Source organism: Sciurus carolinensis, chromosome 3 (genome assembly GCF_902686445.1).
Source record: "Sciurus carolinensis chromosome 3, mSciCar1.2, whole genome shotgun sequence".
In the NCBI taxonomy this organism is placed as follows: Eukaryota; Metazoa; Chordata; class Mammalia; order Rodentia; family Sciuridae; genus Sciurus; species Sciurus carolinensis.
Window position 1 is genome coordinate 104,202,811 of NC_062215.1, and position 17,904 is coordinate 104,220,714.

The following is a 17,904-nucleotide window of genomic DNA, read 5'->3' on the forward strand; positions in this document are numbered from 1 at the left end:
ATAGCCTCTTCAACAAATGGTGCTGGGAAAACTGGAAAACTATATGCAATAGAATGAAATTAAACCCCTATCTCTCACCCTGCACAAAACTCAACTCAAAATGGATCAAGGACCTCGGAATCAGACCAGAGACCCTGCATCTTATAGAAGAAAAAGTAGGTCCAAATCTTCAACTTGTTGGCTTAGGATCAGACTTCCTCAACAGGACTCCCATAGCATAAGAAATAAAAGCAAGAATCAACAACTGGGATAGATTCAAACTAAAAATTTTCTCTCAGCAAAGGATACTATCAGAATGTGAAGAGAGAGCCTACAGAGTGGGAAAAAATTTTGCCACTCATACTTCAGATAGAGCACTAATTTCCAGAATATATAAAGAACTCAAAAATCTATACCAATGATACAAATAACCCAGTCAACGAATGGGCTAAGGAAATGAACAGACACTTCACAGAAGAAGATCTACTAGCAATCAACAGATATATGAAAAAATGTTCAACATCTCTAGTAAAAAAAGAAATGCAAATCAAAACTACCCTAAGCTTCCATCTCATCCCAATTTGAATGGTGATTATCAAGAATACAAGCAATAATAGGTGTTGGGGAGGATGTGGGGAAAAGGTACACTTATACATTGCAGGTTGGGTTGCAAATTAGTGCAGCCACTCTGGAAAGCAGTGTGGAGATTCATTAGAAAACTTGGAATGGAACCACCATTTGACCCAGCTATCCCACTCCTTGGCCTGTACCCAAGGACTTAAAATCAGCATACTACAGAGATGCAGCCACATCAATGTTCATTGCTGCTCAACTCACAATAGCCAGATTGTGGAACCAACCTAGATGTCCTTCAATTGATGAATGGATAAAGAAACTGTGGTGTATATATATACATACACACACACACACACACACAATGGAATATTACTCAGCCATAAAGAATGATAAAATTATGGCATTTGCAGGCAAATGAATGAAATTGGAGAATATCATGTTAAGTGAGATAAGCCATTCCCCAAAAAACAAAGGACAAATGATCTGGGTGATAAGCAGATGATGATACATAATGGGGGGTGGGAGGGAGGTAAGAATGGAGAAAGGAGGGACTGTACAGAGGGAAAAAGGGGTGGGAAGGAAAAAATAAGAGAATGGATCAAATACCATTACCCTATGTAAATGGTATGCCTGTACTTCATGTACAAACAGAGAAACAAGTTGTACCCCATTTGTTTAGAATAAAAAATAAATTTATTAAAAAAAAGAATCAACAGAGTACTCATTTGTAAAAAAAAAAAAAAAAAAAAAGATAAAGTAGGGTACCATCAGTTTTAAGCAGAAGATACCATTATCTCGATAGTGATAATAAAAAGAAATAGATTGACAATAAATGTCTTCTGCTCCTCCTCCTACTTTAATTATAACTTAAATACTAAAATCTTGGTCAATTAATTGTTTTCTCAAGTCAGTTTCTCACCTTCCTTCCCCAGATTTCTGTTTCAGAGGTGTCTAACTAAGACACTAAGACATGGATGAAAGGGGAGGTGGACTTGGTTCACAGCGTCATCAGTCATCTGGCCACATGGGTGTATTATTAGGGATACTGTTTTTTTTTTTCTTTTGGTTCCATGGGTTGAACTCAGGAGGCACTTAACCACTGAGCCAGATCCGCAGCCCTTTTTTGAATTTTATTTAGAAACAGGGTCTCGCTGGCTTGCTTAATACCTCGCTTTTGCTGAGGCTGGCTTTGAACTTGGAATCCTCCTGCCTCAGTCTCCCGAGCCACTGGGATTACAGGCATGTGCCACCACCCCTGTGGACTACTCATTCTTGTTTATTGTTTGGTCCTGAAGCTTTTTCAGTGCCTGCTCATATCTATATTCAAATTCTTCCACCTGTCTTTGGTCACCAATAATCATCTGGATGTCCTCTTTGTCCTGGGAGCTGTGGGGTAAGCTCAACGGGGCTCTCTCAGCCTGTTTCTGAGGTGTCCTGTCGCCAACTGCAGCCTCCTGAACGTTTGGCAGTGCCATGCCAGGAAGTTCTTCAAGGTTTGCTACCTTTCCTACCTCCCAGTCCTATGGAAGCTTCTGAGTCATTTAGCTTATAGCTACTTTGTTGTTCTTTGCCCAACTCCATGGAGTTTTTACCTTATATATATATATGTCCCTTGGTATTTAAGATTCAAGGGAGGCACGTAGATTTTTGGAGTTCCTTTTTATCTCTTCTCTCTGTTTTTTGCCTGAAACAGAACCTCCCTGAGTTCTGATCTTTGTTTCCTTAATTCAATAATATTCCCATCTTCTTCTTAGGTTCTCCCTTGCTCTATTATAATTCTTAAAGTGAATTTAGTCTTGGGTCCCTCATAACCCCCAATTGTCTTTATTTGCATCAGTTTCCCTAGGAACCATTGTCGTCCTTTGCCTCTTATCCAATGCCTGAAAACAGTTACTTCATATATTCTGTCAAGTTTTCTAATCGCTGCTGCAGGATAAGTCTACCACCAGTTACTGCATCCTAGCCAGTCGATAGTTGTTCCATGTAAGTTGTACTTTAAAATATAAATTCTTCTAAGAGATAGGTAATGTGGCACTTCATCCTGGTTAGTCTTATTGAAATTACCCACATTCTAGTCAAAACTTAATTACTCGCTGTTTCCTGAATCTTGACTTTCTTACCATTATTGGGGTTATTCTGAAGATCACATATTTTTTGTCCTTAAGCATGTGGTAAACTTACAGACCATTGCAATTTAAATCTTTAAAGCATTACAATACAAAATAAAATATGGAGAGAAGCATGGAGCTGAAGATGTTTTAAATGGATTTGGAAAATAAAAGTAGAATAATCAGGTTTAACTATTGATAGTCAAAAACACTTATTATGTGCTCCCATTACATAGCATACACAATTTCAAGGATAAAACAAGGTAATTAAAAGTGATCCTTTGAAAACAGGCCTTCTAATGAATGTGTTTTTTAAAATGGTATAACTCAGGGTTTGACAAATTATAGCCTGTGGGCCAAATCCCACCTACTGCCTATTTTTGTGCAGCCTAAAAGCTATGAATTTTTTTTTTTACTTTTTAAATAGCTGCATAGTAAATGATATAGTAATACCTCTACAACATCCTCAATTTTTTTCTCAACCCACAATCTATAATATTTATTCCCTGGGATTTAAGAAAAAGTTTGTTGACCTTTGATCTTAATTTTTTTTTCATGTAGCTAATTTTTATTCAATGCCTTATATTTTACAAAGTATTTGGCTACAATAAGAAGTAGAATCAGGCATAGACTCTTCTTTGAAGGAGTTCATAATTTATCTGGGAAGATAGGATATAAACATAAATAGCAATAACAAAAGGTCAAGTGAAAAAGATTCATGGAAGAGAGGAACAGATTAAGGACTATCATCTTTCAGAAAAGAATACCTGATTTTGAGCTGGAGAAGTTAAGGGAATCTCCTTGGAAGAGGTGGGATTGAAACTGGACTAGCACGGATGGGTAGGTTTTAAATATACACAGCCAAGTGCATTGGAGCAGGGAAGCTTTGCTAAAACTCAGCCACAGTTGTAATTCATAAAATATGCTACCAATTCACTCTTGGAGTCTGATTCCAGTCCACTGAGGGGGCAATTAATTCATTTTCTAGGGTTTGGAGAAAGACATCTTCCCTTTGTTACCAATTTTCCTCTGAATCTTCCCATTTTCCTCTTCTCTATGCAATATTTAGTCTGAATTTCCTTGTAGAAATTTTAATGGCTCAGGTAGCAGGTTTGAAGTGCTGTTTTCCTAGTTGGACTTTGAGATATGGGATTGCACTATATTTAGGAGGGAGTCCATACACCCAACCCCATTTAGAAGAGCTGGTTCAAATGACTTCACATGCCACTTGGTGTATGGCGGTTGAGTGGAGGAAGTCTGCCAAGATTCCATTCTGAAGCTGCACTCCTCTTGCTCATGGGGAGCCACGGCCAGCAGCAGCCTTGCCAATCTCCTATCTATAATGGAGAAGAGGGAGGAAAATCGTATTCAGTATTTGTAATGCTTAGAAATTTCTTTCTCTCATGTAAATAAGCCTCTTAATGGTAGGACCAAAGAAATTGATCTGAGCAAAGAGAGAATCTTTATTTCCCTGTTTAATAGAGACCTGAATACACAATGAGGAACTGAAATAAATACTGTCATTCATCTTAAATGAAATGAACATAACCTGAAAATAATTTTCTTATGGATCAAAGTTTTTAAAGTAGAGTTGGAGTATAAAAAGATTATTCAAAGGAATAAAATTCATGATATTGAGCTTTCCTATGAAAATAATCTTTTAATACAATCTTGGATGATGGCATGTTTCCTGAATGATGAGCTAAAGGTGAAAGGATAGATTTTTGGGGAATATGAATACACTCATTTTCAGAAAAGGAGCTATTAGATGCTACTACCTATTCTTTGAGGTAAGAGTTATTTTTTGTATGAATAAAGACTATTTCTCTTTGAGTGTGTATGCTGATTAACATTATGTTCCCTGAAATCAAACTCTATTCATGGACATACACAGCAGTACTTATTTGTCACAATAAACTGAATAATTTTTATGATGAATTTAATATATTTCCATCTGATAGAACAGTTTTTTAATGTGACAAGCTGAATACTTTTATAACACCTTCTCATTTCTCCCATGACCTTTGAAGTTAAGTTTGGATAAATCTATATTGCTTTCATCTAAATTTTGTTTTAAAGTTATATCGTGGTCATACTGGCTTACTTGAAAAGGGCAGTGAGATTTGAATTAAAATTATTCTAAAGATTGAAGGAATCATTGAACTTAAATCAAATGTACTATTTTGGGGAAAATTTTTGCATATATTTGGCACCAGTAAAAATTCTTTACATTTGTATACTATCCACAAATATTCTTAGCCATAATATATATATATAATTGGCCATAATATATGATTAATCCTGGCATCTCTAAATGAGAATGTATTGCCTCATGCTGCTGAAGAGTATAAACACGTTGGTCTTCAAGAATAGCGCGTTAAAAAAAAAAAAAGAATAGCACGTTAAATGTTTTGAATTATATAATCGGGGTTTTCATTCTGCCCACATTTGTCTCTATTTTCCTCTGTGCCAGCCTCATTTTCAGGGTCCGTCCTTTGGATGGCAAGATGGCCATTGACAATTCTAGGCTTACAGCATCCTTTCTTCTTCAGATATAAAAGAATGATGAAACATCTTAACTCACAGTATCTGTCATCCCAGAACAGACTCTGGTTTGGGCCATATCCCTTGAACAGAGCTGGGAATAGAATAGTGACTGTCTTCACCTTGGTTGTAGGCATACCTCTGAGGTAGGGTGTATTACTAGGGTTGGGTGCAGGATTTCTAGACCAATTCATTAGAAGTCAGTTTGTTAATGAGTAATTTACTAAATACATTTTCCTTCAGAATTTATTTTTAAACTATGTTTCTTTTTGCAATCATCATGATACTTTAAAGAGTATTTACTTTATCTCTGCCTTTATTCCTTATCTCCCTAGCTATACAGGGAGGGTCAAAGGAGTGGGGAATGGGGAGCAGAAAGATGAAAGCCATGCTCTCTATTCTACCATTGCCTTATTGGCAGTGCCGTTTAAGATGGATCTAAGATCTAAGTCCTAAGTGATCTTATACTTAGCATTAGTGGGGTCAGAGTAGGTGAAGCCTGAGTTGTCAGTGGAAAAAATCTCATTGACAGACTTTTTGGAACTGGAGTACCCAGTCCAGGACCACAAAGTACTCACAGGGAACAGGTTGGAACCTGACCACCAACAAAGCAGGAGTACTTTGTCTGTCTGTCACATATGCCATTAAACCATATATGAAATAGCAACACATTATTTTATAAAGCATTTTATTTTCTAGAGGTCCTGATGATGGGGGGGTCAGAAAGGGAGCTGTAATGATTCTCTGGGTCCTCAGACATGAGCTCTACCCTCCTACAACAGGGTTTCAGGCTGTAAGAAAAAAGAGAAAGATATAGTTGTGAGGGAGAAGGGATACATTATAGGGTACTTTGTGCTCACAGGAAAGAGCCTGCAAGGGTATAATGTAAAGAAGATTTACCTATGGGTCAAAACATCAGGATTCAAGTCCTGCATTTGTCCTGCTCTAGCCTTCTGACTTAAATTATAACTTTCTAACCTTTGGTTTCCTCAGTAATATTGCAGCAGATTAATAAAGATTCCTCTGAAATAGATACCCAAAATAGCATTGTGAGTATTACAATCACAAAAAAAAAAGATAAGGAAGATGAAGTGATCGATTACTATTCAGAAGAGACAAGTACAATTTTCTCAATATTTCCAGTGTTCTTTTCAACTTCATGACATGAAAGGACCTGCATTTTGCTCTCCTACAAGGACGTTTTAAATGAAACACATTTTAGAAGGATAGATGGATATCTTTTTGTTATCGGTTATTTCGAAGCGATGTGGAACATATAACTGTTCCTAAAACCCATTCCTTTATATTGTGGGGCTATTTTAAGGTTCACATTATACTAAATAGCTACCAGCGTCTCTTGTAGAAATAACAGTACTGTGCATAGTTGCAGTTTGAAACATCAGGGCTATTTGTTAGAACACCTGGGATGTCTCAAAACACTGCTGCTTGGGGTAAAAACCCATTCTGATCTGGAAGTTGCACCTTGAAGAACTTTTTTATTACAGGCATTTTTAAAAAACAAATTACACTTTGTGATGCAGACTGGGTTAAATACATTCCACCTGTCAATATAATTTTATACGTGATGCTCCAGGGTTTATTTTTGATTTGCCCTGTGCTCTGGGGTATCACATCATGCCTGTATACTTCACAGGTCTTCTTGTTGGACATACAATGATTAATGAGAACAATAATCAATTAAGAGCTCATTTATTACACTCCATTAAATCAGTGATCTGTTGACACAAGATATGAACATAAAGTGCAATTTCTTGACTAAAATGGTACAGTGAATTAAATTTATCAAGGAATCTTAACTCACTGAAAATTTGACAAAATGATTACTTTTATGTAACATAAAAGAAGTGTCTTTATATGAACTTAACTAAAGAGAAATATAACTTTGGGGTATAAGTCATAATAGCTTCTGTAGTCAGACAACCACTGCCACATCTTTATGAAGTTTACTACTTAATCAATGTGAATTTGGTCTAGTTTGCTACATACTTCTGTTCTCAAGCATGTTGATTTAAATACTCTAATTTTTAAAATTTGTTCTAACTAGTTATACATGACAATAGAATGCATTTTGATACATCACATAAATGGATTATAATTTCTCATTCTTCTGGTTGTACATGATGTAGAATCACTTCAGTCAGGTAATCATATAAGTACATAGGGTAATCATGTCTGATTCATTCTACTATCCTTCCTAACCTCAAACCCCTTCCCCTTCCTTCACTCCCCTCTGCTAATTCAAATTCCCTCTATTTTCCCCTAGCACCACCCCCTGCTTATTATGAATTAGCATCCACATATAACATTTGACCTTTGGTTTTGGGGGATTGGCTTATTTTGTTTAGCATGATATTCTCTAACTCCATGCATTTACCTGCAAATGCCATAGTTTCATTCTTCTTTAAGGCTGAGTACAGCCTTAAAGAGCAGGGTCTCTGTTCTAGTGCCTAAGTCTTTGGTTCACTTTGAGTTTTGTGCAGGGTGAGAGATAGGGTTTTAATTTCATTCTTGTGCTTATGAGTTTCCAGTTTTTTCAGCACCATTTGTTGAAGAGGCTCTCTTTTCTCCAGTGAATTTTTTTGGTACCTTTGTCTAGTAAGTGATGACTGTATTTATGTGGGTTTGTCTCTGTGTCTTCTATTCTGTACCATTGGTCTATGTGTCTGTTTTGGTGCCAGTATCATGCCATTTTTGTTATTATGCCTCTATAATATAAAGGTCTGGTATTGTGATGCCCTCTGCTTCACTTTTTTTTGCTAAGGATTGCTTTGGTTATTCCGGGTCTCTTTTTTTTCCAAATGAATTTAATGATTGCTTTTTCAATTTCTATGAGGAATGTCATTGGGATTTTAATAGGAATTGCATTAAATCTGCATAACACTCTTTTTTTTTTTTAATGGAATGCTTCATGAAGTTGTATGTCATCCTTGTACAGGGGCCATGCTAATCTTCTCTGTATTGTTCCAATTTTAATATATGTGCTGCTGAAGCAAGCACATGCGTAACATTCTTGATAGTATGGCCATTTTGACAATGTTAATCCTGCCTCTCCAACAGCATGGGGATCATTCCATCTTCTAAGGTCTTCTTCAATTTCTTTCTTTAATATTCTGTAGTTTTCATTGTAGAGTTCTTTCACCTTTTTTGTTAGATTAGTTCCCAAGTATTTTATTTATTTTTTCAGACTAATGTAGTTTTCTCAATTTCTCTTTCAGTGGATTTGTCACTGAAGTATAGTACTGTGTTTGATTTATGGGTTTTGATTTTATATCATGTTACTTTGCTGAATTCATTTATTAGTTCTCAAAGTTTGCTGGTGGAATTATTTGGATCTTCTAAATATAGAATTATGTCATTGGCAAATAGTGATAGCTTGAGTTCTTTTTTCCCTATTTTTATCCTTTTAATTTCTTTCTCCTTTCTAATTGCTCTGACTAGAGTTTCAAGGACTATGTTGAATAGAAGTGATAAAAGAGGGTATCCTTATGATTTTCTGGTTTTTAGAGGGAATACTTTCAAATTTTCTACACTTAGAATTATGTTGACCTTGGGTTTAGCATATATAGCATATATAGCTTTCTTAATGTTGAGGTATGATTCTACTATTCCTAGTTTTTCTAGTGTTTTAAACATGAAGGGGTGCTGTATTTTGTCAAATGTTATTTTCTGCATCTATTGAGATGATTATATGATTCTTGTTTTTAGTCTGTTGATGTGATGAATTATGTTTATCAATTTCTTTATATTGAACCAACCTCACGTCCCTGGGATGAATACCACTTGATCATGGTGCCCTATCTTTTAAATATATTTTTGTAGGCAATTTGCCAGATTTTTTAAAAAATTGTAAACAAATGGGATACATGTCGTTTCTCTGTTTGTACATGGCGTAAAGACCATTTGTGTAATCATAAATTTACATAGGGTAATGTTGTTTGATTCATTCTGTTATTTTTTCCCTTCCCCGCACCCCTCCCACACCTCTTTTCCCTCTATACAGTCCTTCCTCCATTCTTGCCCCCTTCCCTAACCCTAACTCTAACCCTAACACTAACCCCTCCCACTAATCCCCATTATGTGTCTTCATCCACTTATTAGTGATATCATTCGTCCTTTGGTTTTTTGAGATCGGCTTATCTCACTTAGCATGAATTCTCCAATTTCATCCATTTGCCTGCAAATGCCATAATTTTATCATTCTTTATGGCTGAGTAATATTCCATTGTATATATATACCACAGTTTCTTTATCCATTCATCAATTGAAGGACATCTAGGTTGGTTCCACAATCTGGCTATTGTCAACTGAGCAGCTATGAACATTGATGTGGCTGTATCTCTGTAGTATGCTGATTTTAAGTCCTTTGGGTATAGGCCAAGGAGTGGGATAGCTGGGTCAAATGGTGGTTCCATTCCAAGTTTTCTAAGGAATCTCCACACTGCTTTCCAGAGTGGCTGCACTAGTTTGCAGCCCCACCAGCAATGTATGAGTGTACCTTTCTCCCCACATCCTCGCCAACACCTGTTGTTGCTTTATTCTTGATAATCGCCATTCTAATTGGGGTGAGATGGAATCTTAGGGTAGTTTTGATTTGCGTTTCTCTTATTACTAGAGATGTTGAACATTTTCCCATATGTTTGTTGATTGCTTGTAGATCTTCTTCTGTGAAGTGTCTGTTCATTTCCTTAGCCCATTTGTCGATTGGATTATTTGCATTCTTGGTGTAGAGTTTTTTGAGTTCCTTATAGATTCTGGAGATTAGTGCTCTATCTGGAGTATGATTGGCAAAGATTTTCTCCCACTCTGTAGGCTCTTTATTCTCATTGCTTATAGTTTCCTTTGCTGAGAGAAAGCTTTTTAGTTTGAATCTATCCCAGTTATTGATTCTTGCTTTTATTTCTTGTGCTATGGGAGTCCTGTTGAGGAAGTCTGGTCCTAAACCGACATGTTGAAGATCTGGACCTACTTTTACTTCTATAAGATGCAGGGTCTCTGGTCTGATTCCGAGGTCCTTAATCCATTTTGAGTTTAGTTTTGTGCATGGTGAGATATATGGGTTTAGTTTCATTCTGTTGCATATGGATTTCCAATTCTCCCAGCACCATTTGTTGTAGAGGCTATCTTTTCTCCATTGCATATTTTTGGCCCCTTTGTCTAGTATGAGAAAATTGTATTTATTTGGGTTTGTACCATTGATCCACCTTTCTATTTTGGTACCAATACCATGCCGTTTTTGTTACTATTGCTTTGTAGTAGAGTTGAAGATCTGGTATTGCGATACCCCCTGCTTCACTCTTTCTGCCAAGGATTGCTTTAGCTATTCTGGGTTTCTTATTCTTCCAGATGAATTTCATAATTGCTTGCTCTATTTCTGTAAGGTATGTCATTGGGATTTTAATTGGAATTGCATTGAATCTGTATAGCACTTTTGGTAGTATGGTCATTTTGACAATATTAATTCTTCCTATCCAAGAACATGGGAGATCTTTCCATCTTCTAAGGTTTTCTTTAATTTCTTTCTTTAGTGTTCTGTAGTTCTCATTGTAGAGGTCTTTAACCTCTTTTGTGAGATTGTTTCCCAAGTATTTTATTTTTTTCGATGCTATTGTGAATGGGGTAGTTTTCCTAATTTCTCTTTCCAAAGATTCATCACTTATGTATAAAAATGCATTAGATTTATGTGCATTGATATTATATCCCACTACTTTACTGAATTCACTTATGAGTTCTAAAAGTTTTCTGGTGGAATTTCCTGGTTCCTCTAAGTATACAATCATATCATCAGCAAATAGGGATAGTTTGAGTTCTTCTTTTCCTATTCGTATCCTTTTAATTTCTTTGGTCAGTCTAGTTGCTCTGGCTAGAGTTTCAAGGACGATATTGAATAGAAGTGGTGAAAGAGAATTTGCCAGAATATTATTGAGAATTTTTGCATCTATGTTCATCAGGGATATTGGTCTGAAGTTTACTTTCCTTGATGTGTCTTTGGTATCAAGGTGATACTAGCCTCATAGAATGAGTTTGGAAGGATTCCCTCCTTTTCTTTCTTTCTTTCTTTTTTTTTTGCAACATGCCCTTAACTTTTTATTTCTTTGAGCCTAACCCTCATCTGGAAGGGTTCTGTGCTCCATTTTCAAGCAATTTGGTGCCGATCATCATGAGGCTCCTGAGTTTATGGAAAGAAGGCTAGGAACGCATGCTTGAGTTTATACTCAAATTACTATCCTAAATGACTCCATGGGGGGTTTCTTTAGGGGTCACTGAGAGCCAGAGTGGAATGTTTTTCCTTCTTCACTTTATCCCAGGCCTTGGGGCACGAGAACAATAAATGCAGGTAATGTGATTAATAGCCAGATTCTCTAGGCTCATTTTTCCACCTCTCTCCCCACCCCCAGTGATACCCATAAACCCTCACAGAGCTGGCTGGAGACTCGCTTTGTGCAGCCCTGCTTCTACAAAGGTGAGATTTAGACGGCTGAGAACAGCACAGTATACCTAAAGCACAGGAGTCTTCCTGGTTGTAGCTTAGCCAGACCTGGAGTGAATGTCCTCAAGCCAATGGGGAGGTCCAAGCTAAAAGAGACTAATAATCCTAGGTAGTGAGCTCCCTGTCGCTGGAGGTGTTCAAGCAGTGTTCAGACAATGACTTGACAAAGCCATTTGTAATGGGAGATGTATGCATCTGACAGGAACATGAATTTGAGTCATCTCCCTGCACTGTGATTTTGTTTTCCATGGTTTCAATTACTTACAGTCCACCAAGGCCCCAAAAAATATTAAATGGAAAATTCTAGACATAAACCCTTCATAGCTTTTAAATCGTGTGCCTTTCAGAGTCGCATAATAAAATCTTATGCCAATCTGCCCCAACCCGCTCTGGGCATGAACCATTATCCCTGCGTCCAGGGTATCTAGGCTGTATATATGATCTACCCGTTAATCACTTAAGAAACATCTCAGTTGTCAGATCAGCCGCCGGGGCGTCTCGGCGCTGGGGTTTCAGTAAGCTTCACATCTGATCTGACATCCCATGACTGTGCCTGTGCATCCACCCCACTTCATACAGTACCCAGGCATCCTGTCATCACAGGCCGTCCCAAGAAGGGAGAGTACAGCATGATCAGGTTGGAGAGAGAGCCCGCTCGCACATCACGCCTGGTACAGTACATTGTTAACCCTCTTCTGTCCTATTAGTGCTCAGGGTTACGCTTTGGCCACACCTACGTTATAAATTAAACTTGACACAGGTGTGTATGCACGGACAAAACCCAGTCTGTATGGGGTTGATCCTTTCCACTGGCGCAGGCATCCACGGGGGAGGGGATCTCGCCATGTGTCGCCTGTATAAAAATGGATGAGCGTGGTTTCTCTGATGGTTTCCATAAAAGGAATACTGTTTTAGTCAGTTTTTTCGCTGCTGCATGGACTTAGCCAAGGCACTTAAATGGAGTTTTCACAAGTCTAAAATGGGGTAGTTAAGGGGACAGAACGAAGTACCACATGTTGCAGGACTGAGCACAAAGCCTGGGACAAGGTGAAGGTGTCCTGGGCGATTCCCTCCTTTTCTATTTCATGGAATAATATGAGGAGTATTAGTGTTAGCTCTTCTTTGAAGGTCTTTTAGAACTCAGCTGAGAATCTGTCTGGTCCTGGGGTTTTCTTGGTTGGTAGGTTTTTGATGGCATCTTTTATTTCATTGCTTGAAATTAATCTGTTTAAATTGTGTATGTCCTCCTGATTCAGTTTGGATAAGTCATATGATTCCGGAAATTTGTCAATGACTGATTTTTTTCTCTTTTATTTGAGTATAAATTTCCAAACTAGTTTCTAATTATCTTCTGTATTTCACTAGTATCCATTGGGATATTTCCTTTTTCTTTGTGAATTATATTAATTTGAGTTATATAATGAAAATGCCTAGCATACAGAACAAGGATAGAATTTTAAAGGCTTTAAGAGAAAAGTATCAGATTACATATAGGAGGAAACCAATTCAGATCTCAACTGATTTCTCAACCCAGACCCTCAAATCTAGGAGGTCCTGGAACAACATATACTTAGCTCTGAAAGAAAATGAATGGCAATCCTGAATTTTATATCCCACAAAATTAAGCTTCAGATTTGAAGATTAAATAAAAACATTCCATAATAAACAAAAATTAAAATAACTCACAACTATAAAGCCTATGTTACAGAATAGCAAAATATTTCATGAGGTGGTAATGAAAAAAAAAAACCAGCAAAGGGAGGAACTGCACTAAGGGAAACATCAATCAAAGGAGAAACTAAGTAAAATCAAAAACCAGAAATAAACCAAAATGAACAGGAATACAAATCTTATCTTCATAATAATCCTGAATGTCAATGGCCTAAACTCATGAATCAAAAGACATAGATTGACGGATTGGATTTAGAAACAAGACCCAACAATATGTTGTCTCCAGGAGACTCACCTTGTAGGAAAAGACATCCACAAATGGGAGGTGAAGGGATAGGAAAAACTTATCATTCACATGAACTGCATAAACAAGCAGAGGTTTCCATCCTCATATGAGATAAAGTAACTCCAAGCCTAAGTTAGTCAGAAGGGACAAAGAAGGACATTTTGTGCTTTTTAAGGAAATTATACATCAACAAGACCTAACAATCAAAAATATTTATGCCCCAAATAATGGAGCATCTACATGCATCAAATAAACCCTTTTCCATTTCAGGAATCAAATAGATCACAACACAATACTACTGGGTGACTTTAACTCACCTCTCTCACCACTGGATAGATCTTCCAAACCAGAACTAAACAAAGAAACTATAGAACCAAATAACCCAATCAATAATTTGAATTTAATGGACATATATAGAATGTTCCATCCATCAATGAGTAAATACATTTTCTCCTCAGCAGTGCATGAATCCTTCTCTAAAATAGACCATATTTTATGCCACAAAGCAACTCTTAGAAAATACAGAAAAAATAGAGGTACTACCTTGCATTCTATCAGATAATAATGAATGAAATTAGAAATCAACAGTTTCTAGAATAGAAAATAGAAGCTACTCCTACACCTGGAGACTAAATAATAAGCAATTGAATGAACAATGACTAGCAGAAGAAATGAGAGGTAAATATGTAGAGATAAATGAGAATACCAACACAACATATCAAAATCTCTGGGACACTATGAAGTCAGTGCTTAGAGGAAAGTTCATTGTGTTGAGTTCATTTATTAGAAGAATAGAAAGTCAATGAATAAATGACCTAACATTACATCTCAAAACTCTCGAGAAAGAAGAACAAATCAACACCAAAAGCAGAGAAGACATGAAATAATTAAAATCAGAGGTGAAATCAATGAAATTCAAACAAAATAAACAAATAAAAAATGGACAAAACAAAAAGCTGTTTCTTTGAAAAAATAAATAAAATTGATAAACCCTTAGGCACACTAACAAAGAGAAATAAAACTCAAAGTACTAAATACTCTAATTTTTTTTTTTGTGGTTGTGGTCATACTCTGCTCTGGCTATTATAACAAAATGCTATAGATTGATAGATGTGTGGCATAAATGACAGACATAGTCATGAATCACTTAATGATGGGGATACAACCTGAGAAGTGAAGACTTAGCATGATATTTTCCAACTTCATCCATTTACCAGTAAATGCCATAATTTTATTCTTCTTTATGACTGAGTAATATTCAATTGTGTATATATACCACAATTTCTTTATCCATTCATTATCAAAATGCAGTCCGTAAAAATAAAAAAGATTAAAAAAAAAGTCGATAAAAAAATGTGAAGATTTCATATAGTGTGCTTAGGTAGGCCTAAATGTACAGTCAACCACTCAGCATGACTTCTTTTATTTTCTTTCCATCTTGTCATTTTATTATTTTAAATTGAATTCTTTCATTTAAATTAAAAGTCATACTATATGATATTTATGGAATTCAGCCTGAGGTTTCAACACATGTATACAATGCTTAATGGTCAAATCAGGGTAATTAGCAATTCCATCTCTTTGACATGCCTTTATATTTAGAGTCATTGAGTTTTTCTTTTTCTAGTTTTAAAATAAATAGAATAATAGATTATTATAGACCTAGTCACTCTGTTGTGATACAGAACACTAGAATTTATTTACTTACTATTATTGTTTGGATGTGAGATATTCCTCAAAAGCTCATGTATGAGACAATGCAAGAAAACTTTGAGGTCAAAAGCTCATGTGTGAGACAATGCAAGAAAGTTTTGAGGTCAAATGATGGGGTTATGAGAGCCTTAACCCAATCAATGAATTAATCCCCTAATGGGATTAACAGAGTGGTAACTGAAGGCAAATAGGGTGTGACTGGAAGAAGTGGGTCATTGGGGGTATGCCTTTAGAGTGTATATTTTGTAACTGGTGAGTGAAACCTCTCTCTGCTTCTGATCATCATGTGAGCTGCTTCCTTCCACCACAATCTTCTGCCATGATGTTCTGCTTCACCTAGAGCTCCAGAATTGGAGCCAGCTGTCTGTAGACTGAGACTTCTGTAATTATGAGCCCCCAAATAAACTTTTCCTCCTCTAAAATTGTTCTTGTCTGCAAAAAATACCTTGTTAAAACATCCAATTTAATTGTATTTCGATACCCAACACATCCCTCTTCTCTTTCTCCCTTCTAACCTCTAGTAATTACCATTCTACTATTTTCTACTTTGAAATCAACTTTTAGCTTCCACATGTGTGAGAGGACTTGTGGTATTTTCCCCGTCTTGCTCATTTTGCTTAATGTCTTCCAGTTTTGTCTAATTTTCTTCAAAAGACAGGATTTCATATTTTATGTCTGAATAGTATTCCATTTTATATATATCCCTACCTTTTTTCCTTTCTTTCTTTCTTTCTTTCTTTCTTTCTTTCTTTCTTTCTTTCTTTCTTTCTTTCTAATTCATTCATTCATTCTTTCTTTTTTTAGAGTATGTCATAGGTCTTTTTTATTTTTTATTTTTACAGATTGCATGTTGATTCTCTGTACATAAATGGGGTACAATTTTTTGTTTCTGTGGTTGTACACAATGTAGATTCATGTCATTCATTTAATCATACATGTACACAGAGTAATGATGTCTGTCTCATTCTACCATCTTTCATACCCCCATTCCCTCCCACCTCTCATTTCCCTCTACATAATCTAAAGTTCCTGCATTCTTCTCTTACCCCATACCCCCCACCCTCATTATATATCATCATTCACTTATCAAGGAAAATATTCAGCCTTTGTTTTCTTGGGATTGGCTTATTTCACTTAGCACGATATTCTCCAATCCATACATTTACCATATGCCATGATTTTATTCTTCTTTATGACTGAATAATATTCCATTGTGTTATACCAGTTTCTTTATCCAATCATCTCTTGACGGGCATCTAGGCTGGTTCCACAATCTAGCTATTGTGACTTGAGCTGCTATCAACATTGATGTGACTGTGTTACTGTAGTATGCTAATTTTAAGTCCTTTGGGTATAACCTGAGGAGTGGGATAACTGGGTCAAAAGGTGGGTACATTCTAAGTCTTCTGAGTATTCTCCTCTCTGCACTGCTTTTCAGAGTGGCAGCACCAATTTACAACTCCACCAGCAATGTAAAAGTGTGCCTTTTTCCCTGCATTCACTCAAACATCTATTATTGTTTGTATTCTTGATGATAGCCATTCTAATTGAAGTAAGATGAAATCTTAGAGTTGTTTTAATTTGCATTTCTCTATTTACTAGAGATGTTGAACACTTTTTCATATATTTGATAATCACCTGTATATATTCTGTAAAGTGTCTGTCCAGTTCCTTGACCCATTTATTGATTGGGTTCTTTGTATTTTTGGTGTAAAGTTTTATAAGTTCTTTGTAAATTTTGGAGATTAGTGCTCTATCCGAAGTATGTGTGGAAAAGATTTCCTCCCACTCTGTAGGCTCTCTTTTCACATTATTAATTGTATCATTTGCTGAGATAAAGTCTTTTAGTTTAAATTCATCCCATTTATTGATTCTTACTTTGATTTCTTGTGTTTTGGGAGTCTTGTTAAGGAAGTCTGGTCCTAAGCCTGCATGATAAAGATTCGGGTCTACTTTGTCTTCTACTTAGTGCAGAGTCTCAGTTCTAATTCCTAGGTCCTTCAATCATTTTGAGTTGAGTTTTGTGCAGGGTGACAGATAGAGGTTTAATTTCATTTTATTACATATGGATTTCCAGTTTTGCCAGCACCATATGTTGAAGAGGCTATCTTGTCTCCATTATATGTTTTTGGCTCCTTTGTCTAATATGAGGTCATTGTATTTAAGTGGGTTTGTCTGTCTTCTATTCTGTACCATTGGTCTGACTGTCTATTTTGGTGCCAATACCATGCCATTTTTGTTACTATTGCTCTGTAGTATAGTTTAAGGTCTGGTATTGTGATACCTCCTGCTTCACTCTTCCTGCTCAGGATTGCTTTGGCTATTTCTTCTAGATGAATTTCATGATTGCTTTCTCTATTTCTATAACGAATGTCATTGGGATTTCAATTGAAATGGCATTGAATCTGTATAGTGCCTTTGGTAGAATGGCCATTTTGACAATATTAATTTTGCCTATTCAAGAACATGGGAGATCTTTCCATCTTCTAAGGTTTTAATTAATTTCTTTCTTTAATGTT

General features: G+C 36.3%; 1 non-coding gene across 1 annotated transcript; it reads right to left on the reverse strand.

The window, feature by feature from the left end:
• Window positions 1–8,118: 8,118 nt before the first annotated feature.
• Window positions 8,119–8,225, reverse strand: LOC124981453 (U6 spliceosomal RNA). The gene has a single exon (XR_007107977.1). It is a non-coding gene; the product is annotated as a U6 spliceosomal RNA (small nuclear RNA).
• Between the last annotated feature and the right edge of the window lie 9,679 nt (window positions 8,226–17,904).